We start from the raw sequence: 20,098 nt of genomic DNA, 5'->3' as shown, positions 1-20,098 counted from the left end.
GAAACCATCAAGTATTTTGGGAACTAACTTTTTTATTTTGCAGGTGCCAAATTTAGGCACTGCTAAATGTAAGTTAACAAGTACGAGATGAACCTGTTCAAATATTCCCAGGGAAATTATTATTTCACAGGTACTATTTCTGGGGAGCGGAAGGAAGGAGGTGACATAACGGTGTGAGCTCAATCAGTGAGAACTCTCCTTTTTACTAATGTATGTATTTATTCCTGACACTAAAGAAAATCATTAATTTGCACATTAAAATATAAAGGTGGGGACTTGAGCCCAGGCTTCAGTGGCACTAGCACGGTTGATACTGGTGTAACAAAACCAGAAAATGCTGGTCAATCTCAGCAGGCCTGACAGCATCTGTGGAGAGAGAAGGGAGCCAACGTTACGAGTCTGTTTTGGTTTCGGATTCCAGCATCCGCAGTAGTTAGCTTTTATCTTTGTGCTGGTGTTGGATGTTTTGAGGGAGGAAGTTTGTTTGCATTTTTCTTTCCTCCAGGGGAACGGATCAAAACTGGGATTTTTGCATTCAGAAGTGTTTAACAATTGCATTGAAATATATAAATTTAAACTCGTTGGTTAGGACTGGAATATTTGTGTCAAATTGTGGGCACCACACCTTTTGGGGGATATTTGAAGCCTTGGAGAGGATGCAGAGGAGATTTACTGGAATGCCAGGGATGAAGGACTTTTTCCAGTTATCTGGAGAGACTATGTGATGTTGGTCTCATTTGAACAGAGATAGTTAATAGAGGTGTTTAAGATCATGAAGGGTTTTGATGAAATAGATGGGGAGAAACTGTTTCCATTGGTAGGAGGGTTGAAGATCAAAAATGTACGCTAATGGCATATAAACCAGGGAGCTATAATCAGCTGTGCACTGCCTGAAGAGGGTGCTGGATACAGATAGGAACATTTTATTTTATTTTTATTTTTAAAATTTCTTTATCAGAGTTACAAAGCCAGAGCTCAAAGAGTGTGGACAGGGATAAATCCCTAATCCAGCTCCTTGCCTGCTCCAAAAACTAATTCAAATTGAATCCAATTCTTGGTCCCCACAAGAGAGACAAACCAGATCTAGGCATTACACCTGACCTCGCGCTCATCTTCTACTTGGGAAAGATATATTTGGGGGAGGGACTAATTGGATAGTTCTGTTAACAATCCAACATAAACCAATGGCCAAGGAGCCTCCTATTGTCCTGGAAGATTCTTTATTCCCATAATAGCATGTGTAGGATTTGACAAAGTCACTAGTTCACTGAAAAAACAATAGAATTTCAAGCCTATAGCGCATCTGTGAGGTGGTCCTGCAGTAAAGACCTATCTTTTTGGTGTTCAATTCCAGGGAGGACGGTAGTTAGCACTGTTGCTTCACAGCGCCAGGGTCCCAGGTTTGATTCCCAGCTTGGGTCACTGTCTGTGCGGAGTCTGCACGTTCTCCCTGTGTCTGCGTGGGTTCCTTCCCACAAGTCCCGAAAGATGTGCTTCTTGGGAAAATTGGACATTCTGAATTTTCCCTCGGTGTACCCGAACAGGTGCCGGAGTGTGGCGACTAGGGACTTTTCACAGTAACTTGAGTAACTTACAGCGTGATCTGGACAGGTTGGGCGAGTGGGCAAATCCATGGCAGATGCAGTATAACTTGGATAAGTGTGAGGTTATTCACTTTGCAAGCAAAAACAGGAAGGCAGATTACTACCTGAATGGTTATAAATTGGGAGAGGGGGAGTGTGCAGCGGAACCTGGGTGTCCTTATGCACCAGTCGTTGAAGGTAAGCATGCAGGTGCAGCAGGCGGTAAAGAAGGCTAATGGTATGTTGGCCTTCATTGCGAGAGGTTTCGAATATAGAAGCAGAGATGTGTGGCTGCAATTATACAGGACTTTGGTGAGGCCACACCTGGAGTATTGTGTGCAGTTTTGGTCCCCTTCTCTGAGGAAGGATGTTCTTGCTCCCGAGGGAGTGCAGTGAATGTTTACCAGACTGATTCCAGGGATGCTGAGACTGTCAAATGAGGAGAGATTGACTAGGTTGGGATTGTTCTCGCTGGAGTTCTGAAGAATGAGGGGGGGATCTCATAGAGACTTATAAAATTTTAACGTGGCTAGACGGGGTAGATGCAGGGAAGATGTTACCAATGATGGGTGTGTCCTGAACCAGGGGTCACAGTCTGAGGATTCAGGGTAAACTATTTCGGACAGAGATGAGGAGACATTTCTTCACACAAGAGTGGTGAGCCTGTGGAATTCATTACCACAAGGCGTAGTTGATTCTAAAACTTTGCATATATTCTAGAGGCGGCTGGATATAGCCTTTAGGGAGAATGGGGTCAAAGGCTATGGGGAGAAAGCAGGATTAGGCTATTGAGGTGGATGATCAGCCATGATCGTGATGAATGGCGGAGCAGGCTTGAAGGGCCCAAAGGCCTCCTCCTATCTTCTATGTATCTATGTATGTAACTTCATTGCAGTGTTAATGTAAGCCTACATGTGACAATAATGAGGATTATTATTATTAATTTAATTTTTTCTCTAGCCAAGCTCACTAATACATGGTTTGACTTCGATCAAAACATTATTCGACCACTCTGTTCAGCAGTGGGATGAACACTGCTGAGTTCATCCTAATAACTTTTTATTTTTTATTTTTTTTATTTAAAAAAAATAAATTTAGAGTACCCAATTCATTTTTCCAATTAAGGGGCAATTTAGCGTAGCCAATCCCCCCACTCTGCACATCTTTGGGTTGTGGGGGCGAAATCCATGCAAACACGGGGAGACTGTGCAAACTCCACACGGACAGTGACCCAGAGCCGGGATTGAACCTGGGCACCTCAGCGCCGGGAGGCAGCAGTGCTAACCACTGCGCCACCGTGCTGCCCTGAGTACATCCTAATAACTAACTTTAACAGGGAACAATCAAATTGGTAGTTTGTCACTTTTTTTCTTTTGCCCATATTTCTGTGAAAATGTCACAGCAGGTCTAATCTTCAAAATCAGGGCGGTGCTAATCCTGAATAATTATATCAGTCAGCCATTATTTATAACCTACCAAACAAGTTTTAAAGCACAGGAGTGAGGCCATTTTGACGCATTGTGTCTTTGTTGACCGCTTGCTTGAGTAACACAGAATGAATCATCCATCCAGGCCCCCACCCTACTTGCTCTCTCCCCATGGCCCTGTATGTTTCTTTGCTTCAAATGTTCATCCCCTTCGTTCTTTTAAATGATGCAGTTGTTTCAGCACTCCTCATTAATGTCTGCTTTTTTTTGTGTTTGGTTAACATTGGAAAATAACTGATTTCTGCTCCTGAGTTGCGCTTTGCCACTGTTGCCAACATGGAGACACAAAATTTTCTGTTGACCAGTCTCGCAGTAAACAATTTCATGGTCTTGAAGTCTGCATAGCCCAAAACAACCCTCTACCAAAAATCTATTTTAAAAAATATAGATTTTTAAATTGGATTTTGTATTTGATTGTGACGACATTGCAAAAAGACAAAAAGAATAAAAATATTTAAACAGAAAAATAAAACGATGAAAGGGAAAATGCATCAGATATGAATACATAAGCTACAAGGCCTGTTACCATTGGACCCCCAGTAATTGGTTACCACAACCATACTCTTTGACGTTGCCAAAAATATGACCTGACCAATAATTCAGTTACAAAGAAAGTTGGCTGACGACAAATCTCTCGCTAGCCAATGAATTGATGTCAACAAGGTCCCTGTGACTTGTGCTTAATTTATTGGCAAAAACTCACCTAACAACCTGACTTGCATAAACCGACTTAAAAGGTTCCAGTCAAACAAGATGAAGGGATCATTCCAATATATTTCACTGAGATGATTAAAGCAACACCAGTTTGAATCACCAGTAGTCTAGCTGTAAGATTTTCAAAATAAGGAAAGCAATAGAGGACATTCATTCACGGGATTTGGGCATCGCAAGCTGGGCTATCATTTATTGCCCATCCCTAATTGCGTTTGAGGTGGCATTTAAGAGTCAACCACATTACTGTGGTTCTGGAGTTACATGTAGGCCTGACCAGGTAAGGGCGGCAGATTTCCTTCCCTGAAGACCATTTGTGAACCAGATGGGTTTTTACGACAATTGACAATGGTTTCATGGTCGCCATTAGACTTTTAATTCCAGATTTTTATTGAATTCATATTGCACCATCTGCAGTGGCGGGATTTGAACCTCGGTCCCCAGAGCATTATTCTGGATCTCTGGTTTACTAGTCCAGTGACAATACCACTATGTTGCTGCCTCCACGCTGGCAGTGCCACCCAGGTGCAAGGCTGATGGTGCCAAGCTGGCATTCTGCCCTCGCCGGGGATGGGGTCCAGGAGGAGACCAGCCAGTATTTAGTTGGGGGGGGGGGGGGGGGGGGGGGGGGTCTGGGGAGTCAAGAGATTAGGACGCCATTTAAAAATGGCATCCCGCTCTCTTCCTGTACTAAGGAGCTCCGCTCATCAGAGCTCCTGGGTGCAGGAAATGATGCTAAGTGCGGATTCGGGAAAGGCTGGGGCCCGCAAAAGCATCAGACTGCCATTAGATAGCGGGGTCGTTACCGGCGCTAAACAGGCCGAGAATGACCCCATTAATCCCACCCAAAACTGACGCCGATTGGTTTTTTTTTTTGGTTAGATTGTGCCCATAGTCAAGTTGAGAATTATTTTAAAATATTCATAACAAAATGTTTGGAACGTATTTTCTTGTTAACCAACATCATGCAAATTGCTTCAATGTGAAATGGAGCAGGTGTAAGAAGGGTGGTTGCAGAAAGCACTGCTAGGAGATTTGCTTTAAACTTATTTTGATGGAAGGGGAGAGATATATCCAGGTGGAAGGATTTGAATAAGAATTCCAGTCAAATGGGATAACATGGCTGAAGACTTGTCACTGGTAGAATTGAAGAAGTTAGGAACATGAGACAGACCAGAACATGAAGCAAACCGGAATTGCAGAAGCAGACTATCTGAACGGGACATGAGTCTGAAAGAGGTTGCAAAAATAAAGAAAGGTGAAGGTGACTCAACCATGTTTAAAAGACGAGGAAATTCCAGCATGTGCATCAAACCTATCCATTTCTGGCATGGCATATCATGCACGTCATTATCCTCGCTGGATAATTCTGGCAAATTTCCCCCTCCCTCGTAGAAGTTAACCAAGCATGCCCCAATATCGCAGAGAGTGCTCGTGGAGGGATTTGAAGATGTGGACAATGATATTAAAACAAATGCAACGAAGGTTGAAAATGCAGGGGCTCCTCAAAGTAATGCCCTTGGCTCAACCATCTTGAACTGCTGCATTGCAAGGGCAGAAGTGGGAATGTTGGCACAGTGTTCAGTAACAGACGTACCTTCTCATGAAGCATTCCTGCTCAAATACAGCAAGATCTGGGCAACATATAGGTTTGGGCTAATAAAGTGGCAGGCAGCATTTGCACCACTCCAGTGCCAGACAGGACCAATCTCCAGTAAGAGACACTCTAACTGTATCCCCTTGATGCTCCCAGCATTAATCTCCATGAATAGCCCCTCCTCAAGATCATGGGTGTTACCATGAGAAGAAAGTTAACTGAACCACACATACAATTATTGTGGAAGAGCTGGGAATTCAGCAGAAAGTGTCTTGCCTCTTGACTCAGACTATCGTAAGGGTCCTTCCTGTTTATTATCTGTCTGTTCCCTTATTTCCCCTTTTTATTTGATTTTTGATCCATGGATGATTTATGGACACGTGTTTGAAGCAGTGGCCTGTGCCTTTAATTCAAGCAGAGGATTTCAGCAGCAGGTGAGATCACTGTTAGTCTGTGCTGGTTCAGACCGGGGCTATAGACTGTCCGACACCAATGATACCGATTGGCTAGGGCTCTTTTTTATTTTTTATTGATTTGGCTGGTGGTCAATGAATTGGCCCAGAAGGCTATACTCTGCCCAATAACAGGTGGTGAGTGGATCTGATCCCACTGAGCTGTTTTTCAGAGTTCCAAGGTTCCAGCTTGATTTCCGTTTAGATTCTGGCAACCTGATGGAGGGATCTAACTAACTCCCTCCAAAAAGATCCAACTAATTCTCTGCAGAAGGCTATTGTGAGGGCTGATTCTCTCTCTCTTTTTCTCCAGCAAGTCTGGGTGCCGTTCTCTTGAGACTGCAGAGGCCTGAAATCAAACCACAAGCTGGAACCAATGTTTGATGTGAACTAAAGTGTCTCTCCAAAAAGTCTGCTGACTGCGAGTGCTGCATTTTCTAACGTGCGGGGAATGAACGACTCTGTAAAGGAGACTTTAATTAGCAAGCCTGCTTTGAGGAAAGCATGTTTTAAAAATAAATACAATTTGAAGCAAAGACTCTTCTCCTGCATCTTCATCCTTCATTATCTTTACTCCTTACCCCCCCCCCCCTTTCCCTGTGTATGTCTGTCTTGTGTGTGTGTGTGTGTGTGGAGGGTGTGACAGTTCACAGTGGGTTGTAGGTCATCTTGTTGTTATCCAGTTGTATTACTGCCTATTTCATAGTTCTTGGAAAAATAAACAGTAATCGTGTTTTAAATTTGCAAACCTGGTGACTGTAATTATTGGGTAGTCAAGGGCCAAAAATGTAGGGAATTTTTATAAGAATTATTGGTTAATTCACTTGTGTTGTGACTCTGGGATGAGTGGGACTGGAACTGACCGTACACTTACCCCAGGGTGTTGTAACACTATCTACAAGCTCCAGTCAGGAATGTGATGGAATACTCTCCATTAGCCTGGCTGAGTGCAGCTCCAGTTACACTCAGAAGCTCAACTTCATCCAGGACAAAGCAGTCCACTTTATTGGCGCCCAATTCTGCACCTTGACTCACTTGCTCCACCACAAGCCTGCAGTGTGTACCATCTACAGCAGTGGTTCTCAACCGGGGTCCACATGGGTCCATGTAACATTACCGGGGGTCCACACAAAAAAAATACCGAATTGGGGGTCCACGGTGATATTTTAATGGTCCATAGAGAAATTCTACTTCAGAACAATTGTTATTACTGAGAATAAAATTTTTACAGTAATCTACGCCATATTAAAATACTAAAAGTAGAAATATTCATGTAGCTATGAATTTTTTATGGCAATCAAGTAGAAGAAAAAAACTTTACATTTGACAGTGTCGTAAATTTAAAGTTACCTAGAACAAACGGAGGTGAAAATCACCCATCTTTTCTCAGGTAGCAGGCAGCGACCTTAGATGTTTGTTTTCATGATGAATATTCACCTTTCTCTCTCTCTCTCTCTCTCTCTCTCTCTCTCTCGCACTGACAAAGGTCAAAGAGAGATTATAATCTATCTAATTTACCTTGAGGGCTGAAGGGGCTCAGAACCAAAAAGGTGCATTTGCTGTGGCCCTAATTGTCCACCTAATCTCCCTTGGGATTCATAAACTTATGGGTGAAGAGAATATGCCTTGCTTTGCCTGGAAAGCAGTTTTCATATGTTTAATAAAGTTCATAGTTCGATTCAAACTATTTTTCTTTCAGGTTTTTCATCCTCACTCAAGTTATGAATAACATTTCTTTACAGGAGACCCTCATTGAATTACAAAGTGATGAAATATTGCACGCAAAATTCAAAGATGGAAAGCATAATATATGGAAAACAAATGACACTGCTAAAAAGTACCCACTACTCTGGGATAAAGCACAGCTCTACGTTATAGCTTTTCCATAATCTTACCTTGTTGAATCAGGATTTAGTCGTGTTTTTCACTTATTATCAAAAGCTTGTAATAGACTCGACATTGTGAAAAAGGGTGATCTTCGACTATCATTGACCTCGATGGAGCCGAATATAAAAAAACTCGCTGAGCAGCATCAACCACAGGGATCTCATTGAATAAATCTGCATTTTTTTCTTAATTACTCACTATGGGGGTCCACAAAAAAAATTAAGAGTAAAAGGGGTCCATGGGTTAAAAAAGGTTGAGAACCACTGATCTACAGGATGCTCAACAGCAACTCCCCGAGCCTCCTTTGACAGCACTTTCCAAACATGTGACCTTTTACAAGAGCATCAGACTCTGGGGAACACCATCACATGCAAGTTCCCCTCCAAGCAACACGTCATTTTGTCTTGGAAGTAAATCGCCGCTCCTTCACTGTCACTTGTCAAAATCTGGAAGTCCCTTACTGTGGGTGTACCCAACACATCATGGACTGGAGCAGTTCACAAAGGCAGCAGACTACAAGGGCAATTACACGCTGGGCTAGGTGTGTCCACATCCTGTGAAAGAATAACAAAAATATTCACGATCAGGATGATTTTTGAGCAGGATTGGATGCAGATGACACATCTCCATACGTAACAAAACTCACCTGAATGTTTGCTACTCTTCCAGTTTATGATCATGTGAAAGCACATGTACCCTGGCCACAAGCCAGTATTTGCCAAAGACTGGCGTAACAATTCTCTCACATTTACCATCATGTGACAGACCCAAGTCTTGTCCAAATTTTTACCACAATCAGTTTGACATTGCACAACTTCAAAAAGTAAAGTTCTACTTCCCTGTTTGCAACTATATGGTTTTTAATATCCTTTTGTAATTTAATTCAATAGCTAACACGCTATACCTGTGTTCCTGGATCCCTCCCAAATGTATCTTATGACACAGGTCTGTAAATAAGATTGTGCTGGGAAAAAAACCAGCATGTCTGGCAGCATCGGCTGAGAGGCAAACCGAGTTATTCTTTCAAATCCAACGCAACTATGTACATATTTGTGTATCCAATTATTTACACTGGTTGTAATTATGGAATTTTACAATATATAAGTAGGCCAGCCTACCCATTACCCATATGATGACTGTACAAGAACCGTTCCCATCGTCTCATTTCCCTGCAGCTCTTTGCATGTTTCTTTTTCAAACATTTATTTACATTTGCTATTAAAAGCTTATGTGGATTCTGCTTCCACTAATGCAAGATTTGCATGAACTGATAATCCTCCACATGGAAAAAGAACGCTCCATATCACATCTTGTTATTTTAATACATTTATAGCCTTTTGTTGCCAAACAGAGACATGTGAAGTAAGGGAATTAATTTTTGAGAGAGGGGTTGGTGATAAACAATTGTGTCCTTAACACGAACTTCATTACGCCACCCTCACTATGTCACTAAGACTGGGGTGTGCAGACGCCCGGGGGTTCATGAAGGCAGTGTGTGATGGCGTGTTTGGGTGTGTGTGTGCCATGTAGCTGGTGAATATATTTGTGATTTCCTAATTCATAATGTATGCATTGATACAGCTAGAAGCAAGTTTACATTTTATTTCTGTGTTCGCACTTATTTTGCAGCATAAAAAGGGCGTGGACATTGAGAATGTTTGGGGGTTCCCGATGATCTTGGGAGGTCACTAGGCATTTCATGATTCAAAGATTTGAGAAACTCTGCACGCAGTGTTTCTGAAATTGGTATTCTACGTTCCCTTTTCAGCTTTGTACGCATTCTGTCGAAAGACATAATGAGGATTGTTATAAAGTGCTCTATTGCTACTTATTGTAATGGACTTAAGGTTATGTGAACCGTGTTGCAACTTTTCAGAGTTGAATAGCTTGCCACTGTAGAGGCTATATTTCAGTCCAAAACTGATTATATTAAAGTATTAGAATCAACCTCAGACAAAATTTGCCTATGATTTAAAACAAAAAACAATGGAGGGAGGGGGGAAAACCAAGATACTATCTTTCGAACGTTTAACCCTAAACCGCATTCTCTCTGGTTGACATTAAATTCAATGGAACTATATTGAAGAACGCAGAGAGATCCTACTGGTGACCAGGCAGGCAACTATTTATCCTGCAAATATCACTAAAACCTAGTATCTTACCTGTATCCCATTGTTGTGTGTGGTGCTGTGCTGTGTGCAAATCGACTCTTTGCATCACAGCACTTCAAAAGCCTGGTAACTCTCCTCAAAGCTACAGTTACCTGTGGGTTACATTTTATTTTAAGCATTCAAAAGTGTTTGACGGCGGGTCCATCTTGAGGCATCCTTTTGGTAACCCACCTACAAGGGGAGCATTCATATCTCCCTGTGCAGCTAGCGATTGCCCACCACTTCGGGCACTAGTCCTTCTGCCTGTCCAGAGCTCAGGCCGCTGTTCAGTTGGAAGAGGCTCTTGGAGGTGGCCAATTAACAGGCCTGTTAATAGGCTGCCTTGTAAGATTGTGTAGGTGGGGTGGACCACATACCTTCGAGGTCAAAACACCGAAATGGTCCCTTCCCTCCAAGGGGGTCAGGTTCTTCCCCAAATGAGTCATTTCTCCTTCAGTACATTATCACATATAAACTCCCAATTTTAACGGTATTTCTTCAGCACCATAAAGCTAGAGTTTCAAGGAACTATTGTGACTCAGAGGGTGTAATGTTTTATCATGACTAAGTCAGGTACATGAATTCAATCCTTTACTATTCAAGGCTTGATCATCTGTCACATGCAAATATCTGAAAGCTAACTAAAGTAGTTTGTTGGAACTATACTGGTTAACAAACTTCAATAATTACTCAAGGCCTGTAATCATTGACAGAGGTATATTTGATTCACTTCTTGATTGTACAAATCATAGAATCCCTACAGTGCAGAAGGAGGCCATTTGGCCCATCGAGTCTGCACCAACCCTCTAAAGGAGTACTCCACGCAAAGCTCACTTCCCCAGCTCTGGGAACTGCTCTTTGCTGAACACAATTTCTTTTTCAAAAATAAATTTGGAGTACCCAATTATTATTTTTTTCCAATTAAGAGGCAATTTAGCGAGGCCAGTCCGCCTACCCGGCACATTTGGGTTTTGGGGGTGAGACCCACGAGGCCACTGGGAGAATGTGCAAACTCTACACGGACAGTGACCCGGGGCTGGGATCGAACCCGGGTCCTCATTGCCATGAGGCAGCAGTGCTAACCACTGCCCCACCGTGCTGCCCTGCTTAACATTTCTAATATTCATGAATTAAGGGGAACAGCAAATAGCTTCAGAACTGTTTTGGAAAACCCATTTTTGTTGAGGGGGAAGGGGGTGTGGGAGCGAGAAAAGGCACAAGAGCATTATGTCATTTTTACCAAGTTGGCGTCATGAAGGTGAAGCACTTCTTCTAGTCTGAAAAAAACCATGAAACACAACTTCTACAAAAGCAGATCATTGTTGACGAGATCTGGAATGGCTTCCTCCAAATTATTATGCTGGTTGTTGGTCTAACACACGGCTGCCCAACTTGGAAAATTAAAACCAAAATAAAACAAAAACAAGGATACTTTTCTTGTGCTGGCCTCTGCATTACCCAACATGCTTTGGTGTTAATCATTGTACGATTGTAATGCCTCTTGTGCCATAATGTTGCTTTTCTCACTTTTATGCCAACTATACTGAACTTTGATTAACAGATCTATTCCAGAAATTCAGTCTGACTGGATTAATGACACCTGATTTTATCACTACTGGGAAACAAGACTGATTTTTGACTTATTTCCTAAGCAATTGGCAGCAGTTATTAGTACAGTCTAGTTTCTTTGAGATTCTGAGTTCATGCTGCTTGATACATGCGCGCGCACTTTTAGTCAAGTTTTTACAGTATTGCTCCCACAGAAGTTTGTGGAAACCAAGGACAGAAAGGTCACAGCGGCAGGCGCGTCCTTGGGGAACTAGTGGCAACTCCACTGCAGGAATGTCTTGGGGGCCTAATGGGATTAAGCCCCAGTCGGACATATTAACTGCTGCCTTCAAAGGCGTTCCCCCACCCAGAAATCCTGCTGCAGCCCTGCCCCCTGAGTGGTGCTAGCCAATCAGTAGCTGACCACTCTCCCTTACTGGCAGTGCCATCGGGAATGGTGGCCACCTGAATGCAGCCTTCACCAGGGGATAATGATGAAGCCCCAGAAGTCAGCTAAGTGGGGCAGATTTGTGGGGACAGGCGGGGAAGCCCTAGTGAAAGGGTTAGGGGTCGGGTATGTGGGCATCACTGGCATGACCAGCATTTGTTGCTCATCCCTAATTGAACCGAGTGGCTTACTTGGCCATTTCGAATTGCAAGTAAGAGTCAACCAGGTTGCTGTGGATTTGGAATCGCATATCGACCAGACAAGGACTTTTGATTTCCTTCCCTCAAGGGCATTAGCAAACCTGATGGGTTTTAACAACAATCGAAAACGGTGCCATAGTCACCATTACTGAGATTAGCTTTGAATTCTAGACTTTCATTCATTGAATTAAAATTAGCTGCCATGGTGAGCTTTGAACCCATGTCGCCAGACTATTAATCTGGCTCTCTGGGTTACTAGATCAGTGACATTACTACTCCACCACCATCTACCTAGATACCAGTTAATAGGTTCGGCCACTTAAAAAAGACGCTAGTTGACCTTCGGGTGGGAAAACCTTCTTTGAGCCGTCCCACCCAGACCTAATCAGGGGGAGGTGGCAAAATCTCCATCCAGCCCCTGTTCATTAGCCCCCCCCTTTCCCAACATCTCTGAACCCACCTCCGATGGGGAGAGTGGTAGTGATTGCAGTTCTCTTCAAAGCAGGTTTCTGGTAAGGTTAATTTTCCACAGATGTCACAGCAATTGTTATCTTTTGGGCCTCATCTGAATTCCAGGGTGGGAAGAGGACTCCTCGTGGTCTTTGACAATGGAAGGACCTGCAGCCGTTGGCTGCCCACAAGATTTGAAATAAAACATTTGGGAGGAGTTTTGATGGGGTCATAGTGCGGGGAAGAGAGAGTGAGACCTCGGCAGGGACTGCCTCACTGTTGCATTCCTCCTCCTGGGCCCAAACACAGAAAGATCATCCATTTACCTGAGAGGTCTCCTTGTCCTTCCCACTGGTTGCTGACTTGCTGACATCATTGGACAATAATTGGTATTTATAATAGAGGCTCCCGCCTGGGTTAGGTGAGTATAAGTGTTGTCAATTGTCTGGCGTCTCCAGCAGTTAAAGATTAATCTCCAGGACAGTGCTGTAAGCAGCTTGGGAGGAAATTATTGGGATAGTGAAAATAGTTGTATTTTTAATTTGCTTTACTAGTTACAAAAGTATTGGGGATGTGGGGCTGTGGGGGGAGACGAGTAGAAAAGGTTATTTGCCCGTACAGAGCAATTGGGTTAGGAGGTCATGTAATTAAAATCTCCAGGGTTGTATCTAGTCACAATTGGCACCCTTGAATATGCCACCCCATCAGATATGGGAAGGCCAAAAATTAATGCTGCACAAACACTTTTGGAGCAATTTGTTGAGTATTTGAATTTAATGGAAAGCTGTACATCAGTAATAAGAGCCCCGTTGTTTTGATGCAGTCTGGACATAAATTTATCTCTAACTCTGAGGAACAGGGCACCCCATCAGAAGCCAAAACCTCTGACCTTTGATTGGGATTGAGCTGGAAATGAAATTGCTCCATTTGGTTGCCCTGTTCCTCAGAGTTAGAGAGAAAGTTCTGACAAGACTGCATCAACACAACAGGGCTCTTATTACTGATGTATAGCTTTCCACTAAATTCAAATACTCAACAAATTGCGTGTATGTGCAGCATTAATTTTTGGCCTTTCCATATCTTTCTTCCTCACCAAGTGTTGTGAATGCTGGAAAAACCTGTTCCTTTCCAATTATACAACATTGTGTGAACCCCCCACCCACTCAAGAACAGATGGAGAAATTGTGTTTGTATAAGTTTTCCAACCCATTATTTGGAACATCATGTTGTTGGAATAAAGGGATCTTTTTCTGATTGGCAGGCAGTAACTAGTGGGGCACTGCAGGGGTCTGTGCTAGGACCCAACTGTTCACATTATATGTTAATGATTTGTTCGAGGGTACTAAATGTAGCATTTCCAAATTTCCAGAGAATACAAGTTGGGTGGGCGGGTGAACTGTGAGGAGGATGTAGAGATTCTTCAGCGGGATTTGGACAGGCTGAGTGAGTGAGCATATGCATGGCAGATGCAGTATAATGTGGATAAATGTGAATTTATCCACTTTGGTAGCAAAAATAGGAAGGCAGATCGTTATTTGAATGGGTGTAAATTGAGAGAGGTGGATACTCAGTGAGCCCTTGGTGTCCTTGTGCGTCAGTCGCTGATAAATGTGCAGGTACAGCAGGCGGTAAAGAAGACAAATGGTATGTTGGCCTTCATAGCAGGAGGATTTGAGTATGGGAACAGGGATGTTTTACTACAATTGTATAGGGCATTGGTGGGGCCACACCTGGAGTATTGTGTGCAGTTTTGGGTGTCCTTATCTGAGGGAAGGTTAGGAAGGTTATTCTTGCTGTGGAGGGAGTGCAGCAAGGGTTAACCAGGCTGATTCCGGGGATGGCAGGACTGTCCTATGAGGAGAGACTAAATCGATTGGATTATATTCATTGGAGTTCAGAAGAGTGAGGGGGCGGGGCGGGGGGGGGGGTGGTCACATAGAAACATATAAAATTCTTAACAGGATTAGACAGGTTGAAATCAGAAAGAGTGTTTGCAATGGTGGGTGGAGTCCAAAACTTGGGTCATAGATTGAGGATAAGGGGTAAATCTTTCAAAATGGAGATGAGGAGAAATTTCTTCATTCAGAGAGTGGTGAATCTGTGGAATTCACTACCACAAAAAATAGTTGAGGTGAAAACATAGTGTAATTTAAAGAAGGAATTAAATAGAGCTCTTGGGGCTAAGAGATAAGGGGTGGGGGATGGGAAGACTGGATCAGGGCATTAAACTCTTTTGATCAGTCATTTTTAAAATATAAATTCAGAGTCCCCAATTATTTCCCCCCCCCCCCCCCCCCCCCCCCATTTTAAGGGGCAGTTTAGTGTGGTCAATCCACCAACCCTGCACATCTTTGGGTTGTGGGGCTGAGACCCATGAGACACTGAGAAAATGTTAACTCTACACGGACAGTGACCCGGGGCCGGGATCGAACTCGGGTGCTCAACACCGTGAAACAGAAGCGCTAACCACTGTGCTGCCCATGATCATGTGGTGGAGCAGGTTTGAAGGGCTGAATGGCTTCCTATTTTCTCCTTGTGTTGCGTCTTCCTAATTTGGATTTTGACGAGTGAGGCTCTGGCAGGGACTCGGCTTAGCAAATGTTTACCTATCCAGGTGAGCTTTCCAGTGATTGGACACATACCCGAAACCCCGATATTCTGACAACCCTTTGTCATTTATTCCAAAATGGTTTTTGAGAGGGGTCAGGCTTTTTGGATGTGTGATGGTTACAATCTGTGAATCAAACCATAATTACAGATGTTCAAAACGCTGTAATGAGTACAAGAGGCCACTTAAAAAGGGAGCAAATGGTCTTCTCTGCCAGAGAGGATTTCTGAAGAAGTGTCCAAACATTTTATTTTTGAAAGGGCCTCAAATAGTGCCTTGGAAAAGAGGAATATTAAAGAATGGGGAGGAGAGTGGTAGCTGCTGGAGCTAATCACCCGATTTGATGCACCATTTTAAAATAACAGTAAGAAATTCAGATTTAATTTCTAATAGGCATCCAATTTGCTTTGCTCGATCTTCCCCTCACTTAGCTCCAGTCTCAAGGGCAGAGAAATGACTGGCTTACAGAGACGATTCGCCCAAGAAAACAGTGTTTTTCAACCTTCTTTGCCGAGCGCTGCGACCCTCCAGAAACCTGCCTGCGACCCACCTCGGGGTTGCGACCCTGAGTTTGAACACCCCAGCTCTAATCTTCCTGCTGAAGAGCACTAATATATAACAGTGCCAAAGGTATTTCAATTCTAACGGCATGTAGCATTCTTTTTCGTGGGAAATTGGTGACAGTGGTAGGCCAGTATTTAATGCCCATCCTTTGCTGCATTGAAGACAATAAGAGGAATCTGCCATATGTGAGGTGAAAATTTTATGAAGGTCAAATCAAATAGGGTAGCAATTTCCATTCCATTGAAATCAGTTGGTATTTTATGGCAATCTGGATGCATCTATTGTCATTATTTTCTTGTGTCAACCCACAAATTACTTGATTTATTTATCAATTTCACAATTCTAGACCTTTGTACCATGTCGCATTCAGTACCGTAATAATAGTGTTACCTATCGACAATTGCTGGCCCTCCTCTCTTAAAAACCCTGTTGGAATCCATTATGAAGGGTATTGTAATTTCTAATGATCCGCACGCGGATCTATCCACTCACTGGAAGGCGCACCTATGTAGGTAAATATTTGCTAAACTGAATCTATGACAGCGGCCCACCCATCAAAACCATGTCAGGAATTTTCACTCCAAACGGTGTTTACTTTCCTAATCTTTGGCTGATGCATTTTGTGTAACCTTAGCTCTTGATGCGAGTTATATTAATGTGCTTCAAATTCCTTTCTTGCTTTCTATTGCTTTTTTTTTGTTGCTGACTTCTTGGGCTGATTTGGGAGGGTTGCAAACGGAAAGTCACGAAAAACGGAGTAATTAACACAGAAAAAAACAGTGATATTATAAAGAAATAGATGTGGACATCCATATCTATTTGCTCAGTGAGGATCTTGCACTTTTAATGTCTGAGTGGTGCCAGTTGCTTCCATGGAGGAACAGTACCTCCAGTGTAGGCATGAGGTTCAGGCATTGGCGGCTTAAAACATATCCAGTCTAAAATAATTGCTGTCAGACAGGGACCTCTTTCTCGGAAGCCCTTCTGAGTGGAAAAATATCTACTATAGAAAAAATGCGGTCCGACAGGATACCTGCTCGAAAGAGGAAGCACTTCAGACTTCATGGACCGTGAAGTACTATGAAAATAAACAAAGCTAACCTGTCTTTTGAGTTAGCCTTCAAATGGCAATCAAGAGGCTTGTACAAGTCAATGAAGTCACTGGACAAACTTTATGCATTTGAGTCCAGCTATTAATTACGGAGGTGAATCTAATTAATCTGAACGAATGCATAAACAAATTGTGAAGGTCCATGTAAAAATCAAGTACAAAAGGATAAAATTGCTCGAATCAACCAATTTTATCCTTGCAACTGTGAAACCACAGAGCCTACTGAAACTTCAAGGGGAGTGAAATGCTTCTTCAAGAGAGGAGCTGCAGAATTGGGCTGTCCTGAGAGGATTTTAGGACGGACAGATTGTAGCTGTGCTGTGCTATGCCCTATATGGGATGTTAGATATGAAAGAAAGCAGGCTTCAAAGTTTCACCGACCCAAAGTGACCCCCATCCTGGGGGAGACCCCTGACCTGGCGCTCTCCAGTCCAGCCCAAGCACCCCCCCCCCCATAGTGGGTGAGGAGCTTACCCTGAGGCGGCTGCATTCGGCCTCCATTATGAGATTAAAATGAATGTAATGATCAGGTTCTCGCCCTTTCGGGAAGAGATCCTGATCATCCCAGCTGGAGTAGGCCGGGAGCATTGGAAACTATTTGGCGCCTGGCGCAAATTCCATTTCGGGCATCTCCTGGAATTCTCCCGTCATAGCTAGATTTGCGGCGGCAGCAATGCGGCTGGTTGATCGCCCCCCTCTCTGCCTATACTTGGCTATACTCACTGCCTGGATTATCACTACTTAAATGTCTAGCAACACTGGGCTGGTATGCCAGCATGCTACACCACAGCATTGTTTACGTGGGTTCACTCCTATGGTTTTCTATGTAGTGAATTTTTGATCTTGATTCGAGCAAGTGTAAGGAAGAGGAACTGTTTCCCCCACACAAAGGAGAGTGAGGATGAAGAGATCTCTGGGATCACCAGGAAGTCTCCTCGTGATGACTGGAGATCTAGGTTTCCTACCCATCTGCTAAACCTGCCAATGGTGTATATTTTGGTGTGACCTCCGAGGAAGTAGAAAATAGCCATCTTAAAGTAAAGTTTTATTTGAATTGAGTAAGTTTTAGTAAGCAATACGCTCGCTAATGGAAGGAAAACCTTGCTTCTAACAGCATCGGCGGGATTCTCAGTTCCTGAGACTACGGGTGGGATTCTCTGGCCGCGCTCGCCCGGCAACTGGAGAATCACGCCCGAGGTCCATGAAGTTTTCCGTTGTATGCGGTTGGCCCGTGGCGTTCTTGCGACGGGCGGGGTGGGGGAATCCAGCCCCAAGTGTTGATGCCAGGGCAGAATTCTTGGGTTTCCACGGCAGCAAAATTGGCGCTGCACCATGACCGAGGACTGTGGAGGGGCCAGCACTGGCGCCACATGGGATACAATTGATTCCAATGAGAAACCGTGCTGGATTCGCTGGGTCCGTGATTGACATCGGGAGGCTGACGGGCTGCAGCCACATATACACATTACAATCCCCACACACGCTCATCCCAGCCAACAAGATGGCACTGGTTGCGCTGGAGTGTGCCCATAGCGTGCCCATCTCATTGGGCCGGCTGGGGCCGGAGGGCACCAGGGGATGCCCTGGGGGATTCCCATCTGACCCGTGGCCCTAAGTTTACAGTGGGCAGTCAGCGGTTTGCTCACCCATGTGGCGGCCTTACAGGCCGTGGCTATGGTTTTCTGTGCCTGTCCACCCTGGTCCTGGCAGACGAATAGGCCAGTGGCACAACTGTCAGCAAACTATGGCGATATTGGACACTTTCCGTACCCACTCTCTCCCTCAGCAACCACGCCGCCTGGTTCACGATTTTTAAAAGCACAAGTGAACCTCCTCGTCGATAATTCTCTCCCAGTGGAGGCAGAGGATCGTGTGATCGCGGGAATACCGCGTTAGACCCGCTAATGATATGATGAGGGTATTTCCTACACTTGCGTTTCATTTTTTTTTTTTTGAATAAATTTAGAATACCCAATTACTTTTTCCAATTAAGGGGCAATTTAGCGTGGCCAACCTACCTATCCTGCACATCTTTGGGTTTTGGGGGTGAAACCCACGCAGACACGGGGAGAATGTGCAAACTCCACACGGACAGTGACCCAGAGCCGGGATTCGAACCCAGATCCTCAGCGCTGTAGGCAGCAATGCTAACCACTGTGCCACCGTGCTGCCCTCACTTGCGTTTCATAGGAGTTACAGTGCAGAAGGAGGCCATTCAGCCCATCGAGTCTGCACCGGCTCTTGGAAAAGCACCCTACCCAAGCCCACACATTCACCCTATCCCCATAATCCCATAACCCAGTAACCCCACCCAACACGAAGGGCAATTTAGTATGGCCAATCAACCTAACCTGCACATCTTTGGACTGTGGGAGGAAACCGCAGGAAACCCACGCACCTGAATGTGGTCACTGTTGGGCAAATACTGAGGAAATGTGTATATAGTACGGCTGTACAATGGCATAACAAGTTTGTGTGGCGTTGATTGCACGACGAATGGTAGCACAGGATATTGGGTCAGCTCCTTGCTCTTATTGGCAAAATGTGAGTTGCCCTTTATTCTGAACATGGAGGTAGCAGATACAGTTTGAAATGCCTGTAAGAATATTGAGCTGAAGTTTGAGCCTTGATTTCTTTTACAAACTTTGAGGTAATCTGACCCAATAGCCATCTGACAAGCTGAGCCAGCAATGTAACCAAACTGACGCCTTTCAATGTTACACAGAAAAAAATTACTCCAGGAGACTAGTGTTGCAATTGTATGGCTTGATATTGGTGAAGGGGGGATCCTGAGATGAGACCCCTTAAAACCAGATAGCTAGGATAACACATGCTCTACATAAATTAGTTTATTGAGGATTGAAACTAACCATAGAAAATATATCCAGTAATCATTATTCACTATTAAACATGTATTCTTAGACCAAAGCAGTAACAAGCATTTAAACTCTTGCTAATAGTAGTGGCCGTAATGTATGATGGGATTTAAGCTAGTTAACTTGACTGTCCTAAGAAGGACAGAATCATACAGAAATAATGTGGTCAGCAGAACCACATACAGAGGAAGAAGTTCTTATCAGCAACCCCAAGCACCCTGTACTCTGACAATGGTACAGCGAGGAACCACACTATGATGAGAGGAAATGGGAGCGAGGGAGAGCAAAAGACAGTGGATGAGGGGATTTTGAAAAGCAACAGATGGCCAATGGACAGGGCATGACTACATCATGAGCTGATCATGTAGTTTCCATGCGTGACCAGTTACCAAGTAAAATTCATTGGTCCAGGGATAATCTATAGCG

General features: G+C 43.8%; 1 protein-coding gene across 2 annotated transcripts in view; it reads left to right on the top strand.

The window, feature by feature from the left end:
• LOC119965943 (E3 ubiquitin-protein ligase RNF144B-like) overlaps positions 1 to 20,098 on the top strand; it is an 81,369-nt gene that overhangs the window by 11,785 nt on the left and 49,486 nt on the right. The window contains exon 2 of one of the 2 annotated variants that reach the window (XM_038796975.1): positions 15,553 to 15,751. The exons of the other annotated variant lie outside the window; for it this stretch is intronic. The gene's annotated coding sequence lies outside the window, so the exon portion shown is untranslated. The remainder of the gene's footprint in view (positions 1 to 15,552; positions 15,752 to 20,098) is intronic. 2 annotated transcript variants of the gene reach the window in all.

This window comes from Scyliorhinus canicula, chromosome 5 (assembly GCF_902713615.1).
Source record: "Scyliorhinus canicula chromosome 5, sScyCan1.1, whole genome shotgun sequence".
NCBI classification, from domain to species: domain Eukaryota; kingdom Metazoa; phylum Chordata; class Chondrichthyes; order Carcharhiniformes; family Scyliorhinidae; genus Scyliorhinus; species Scyliorhinus canicula.
Note: the sequence above shows the minus strand (reverse complement) of the source record. Positions and strands in the feature narration are given on the sequence as shown.